We start from the raw sequence: 3908 nt of genomic DNA, 5'->3' as shown, positions 1-3908 counted from the left end.
GTTTTTTATATTTTGGATTTGTAAACCCTGCAAACATTAATTGCTTAACATTATGGAACACATTTTTAAAAGTAGTTTATATGGTCTTTCGATCACAAGCCTAAAGAATAGCCACATCAAATGCAGAAGTTAATGAATATTCTTTTTGTTTTTTTTTAATTATGAAATCCTTTCAACGTGAGTATTAACTAATACATATTTATTAAGAACTGAACACATTCTTGTATTAGAAAGTTTTCTTTTATGTTCAGCAGAAATCAAAATAATGTAATCCAGGGACAGACAGGGGAAACAGACACACATAGCAAAATCAAAAATAATCAAACTAGTACGTTGAAAGCAACAAAAGTAAATGGGCAACTTTGATGCCACTAAAAACTTGGAGCATGGGCAAGATGCACCAGTAATTTAAGCGTCCTCTGCTTTTCGAGAAACACCCTCCGCGTTGATAATAAAAATTCAAGACCAGGGTAGATAAAAAAGGAAATAAAAACCATAGCGCAATGAACAAAGCAGTTCTCATGCTGCAGACGTGTACGCCGTAAAAAACCACGAATTCATGATGACGACCATAAAACTTTAGTCATGATGACTTAATGGCAGCATAACATAACCCTGTTCCAGAACCCTAATTGTAAAATGTCTAGCGCGGTACAAAAAAAAAAAAAAAACTGTATAGTTACGACAAGCTCTGATACGAGAAATCAATACAAAGGTGCTGAAGGGATTTTGCCAAAGATAAAAGGAAGTTGACAATACGGAATGAAAAGTCATCGCGTTTGTCGTTAGTTGTCCTTAACCACCAATCTCTAAGTGTAGGTCAAGATATGAGGCTGACTACACAGTGTCTGTAAGATCCTTAGTTTCGAGCTATTTCGGGTAGGCGCGATATATAAAATCCTCGAAAGTGGGACTTCATTTACCATAATGCGTCATCTATTTAGCGAACATGAGATTAAAGGATGAGGCCAACAATGTTCATTTCTTTGGATTAAATCAACTATAAAGTCAGCCTCATTAGAGTAAAATAATAGACCAGTGAGTAGAGGAGCAAAATCTGTTCCCATTGGAATGCCGACCGTTTGTTGAAAAACGAACCTACCATTTGACAAATATGTTGTCGATTAAAAATCCAGCATTTTGAAAATAACTTCTTCGGTTTTTTTTGATGATTTAGATTCTTTCATTTTACAAAGTATGAAGAATCTCTGCAAAGTACTACACATCTGTATCTAGGTGTACCGTCTTTATTTTTAGGAGTTATAACGAGGTATGTTTTAGTCGGGACTTCCGTATTCGCGTTCTTATAATTAATATCATATATAATGAGACAGGTTTAAACTGTAAGAGGACGATGCTTTTAGCTAGAAAGCATAGATTAAACGTATACATATATGACTTCTTAGCACTATTAGATTCTGGAGACTTGCTTATGGGCCACGTTATGCCCGTATTATAATATTTCTAACTGAAATTTACAACTTTTGGTAGGCATTGCCTATATAAGCTAGCATTGTGGGCGTTAACAGTCAGCTTGAGCAATTTTATAGCAGGTCTGATTCATTATTTGTATAGATTCTGGAAATACAACCATTTTCTACGAATGGCAGGAATATTATACATAATATGTGAGATAAACAAATAAATATCACTGGTATATTCGAAAAAAAGCTAATGATTGCCTATCCGATGGTAGACAAGAACTATTATTTGAATGAAACAATCGGCGCTGAATCTTTCCGAGGCGGTATATTTTTTGAAGAGCAAGTGGCATACTTCATTATGTCCATCTTCTCCCGAACTTTTCAAATTGTGCCTGTTCCATGAACTGTATTATATAAAACCAGAACGTACTCCTATGGCACATCGCTTGCATAACGAATTGTAGAGTCCATATAAAAGTTAAGTTTTCTGTATCAGGTGATAGAAAACTATGTCTAACAAAGTCTGTACGACATTTATTTTCTTATTCGGAACTTTACGGTAATTTTAGCTACATTAAATATGGAAATTCCATAAGTTGCGCAGGTTACAACTTCCTGACAGGCACTCACTGCAAAGGTAAAAATGTTAAAATCGTACTAATTACCAGTATGAGGACTTCGTCTTCTTTCTTTATCGATTATGAGGCAGTCTTTAAATGTTCGTTATATTTTTACATATCTTAAATGGTATGGACGTTCCACTTACACCATATACAATCAACTATTCTACTTATCCCTATTTGTCCCTATTCTCATGTTCAATACATAATTCTCCGTTTCAAAAAAAAAAAAAAAAAAAAAAATATGCGTCCTCCAGTAGATCCCATTCTATTCATCTTTGACATGAATTATATTTACTAGCGTGCATTTCATACCGTAGCTGTGAATACTGTGATCAAGCGCTTTTGAAAAGCATAAATTCATGGGTTCATTAATTAATTTACAGACAAATTGTTATTTTATAAGTCATCATGTTCTTAATTCAAATTTACTGCAACTAGTGTGTAAGCGTTGCTGTAATGTATGTCAAAATAATTATACTACTTTCCCAATGCTGACGCTTCGGTATTGTTTGCCGGTTTTTACCAACATTAACATGAACCGTATTAGTTCCACAGAAAACACTTGGTAATATCAATCAGCATATATGACACCCTCCAGGATCAAATACATTTTACAATCGAATGAGAATAGATCCTCTGATCTACTTAAATCTACTGCAAAGTATGCAATTACCATATTTAAAAGTGCACAGGCAAATATGTTTTCCCCTGAAATTCATGATAATCGAGTTTCACTTGAAATTCACGTGAAATTCAATTGAACTTGTAGTGGTTTTACTTGACACTTGACACGAATTTCATGTGAAAATTTTACGTGAAGGCCCGGATTTCATGTGAACGCTGTAACAAAGTTTATTCGTGCAATTCAGATGAAAATCATGTAATATACCTGTGAAAATTTTGAATTATAGTTTATTTACTATATTAATCTCTTCTTAATGCTAGATTTTGAGTTCAGATAGTTTAGTATTACCTGTTTTTAGTTATATTAATTTTCCTTATTGGTAAATGAATTTTTATTTATATAGAAATCAATACTTGTAATTCCCCCGATTTTGTGTTTGTGTGAAAGTCTACGTATACTTATTTTGCTGATATAAGTCACCGATATTCGGATTTGGAATAATTTTTTTATGAGCAACTCGGCGAGTGTTTCCAGAAAAACAGAGGACGCTTATCCTACCGGTGCATCTGGTCAGTGCTCCCAGTCTATAGAGGAGTTCGAGTTGCTCATTTGCTTTTGTTACTTTGTATGTATGATATTAGCTATTTTATGTTCTTTGTTGTGTGTGTCTGTTTTCCATGTCTGGTCTTTGTCCCTGGATTACATTCCTTTGATAACCGCTATAGCCTTGGTTCCCTTTGTTACTCTCTTCAACATAATGAAAGTTTAAACTAGAATTGCTGTGCAAGATGGGTGAAATGCACAAAATAGTTATCAAAAAAGAAAATCAAGTAAAAATATCAATGTTGTTGCGGGACTGTTTCATAAAATACGTCCTTGGTCCACGATACATAGATTATTTGCATTTCGCCCTAATCAACTGACGTAATTATCAGGCGTGACGTTATTATCAGCCGTCTGTACTTGCAATTGGGGGGAATTTGTAAATGAATAACACGACGACTGATGACTTAGTTGACTTAATCCACTTCGTCCACTAGGGGACATAGGGCGACTACAGTGTCTTTCCACTTTCTTCTGTCAATGGCTGTTGTTTTTTTTTCCTTTTTCAATGTTTTGTTTATCTTCTGTAATTCGGCTGTAAATCTCTTACCGTTATTGCGACCGTATCTCAAAAAATTCAAGGCCAACCTGACATAACATCAAATACGTGTTCCTTACTATACCAGTCTTCTA

This window comes from Perna viridis, chromosome 4 (genome assembly GCF_037379345.1).
Source record: "Perna viridis isolate PV_CMFRI_1.1 ecotype Kerala chromosome 4, ASM3737934v1, whole genome shotgun sequence".
NCBI classification, from domain to species: domain Eukaryota; kingdom Metazoa; phylum Mollusca; class Bivalvia; order Mytilida; family Mytilidae; genus Perna; species Perna viridis.
The sequence above is the reverse complement of the archived record's forward strand: the minus strand, read 5'-3'. Positions refer to the sequence as shown.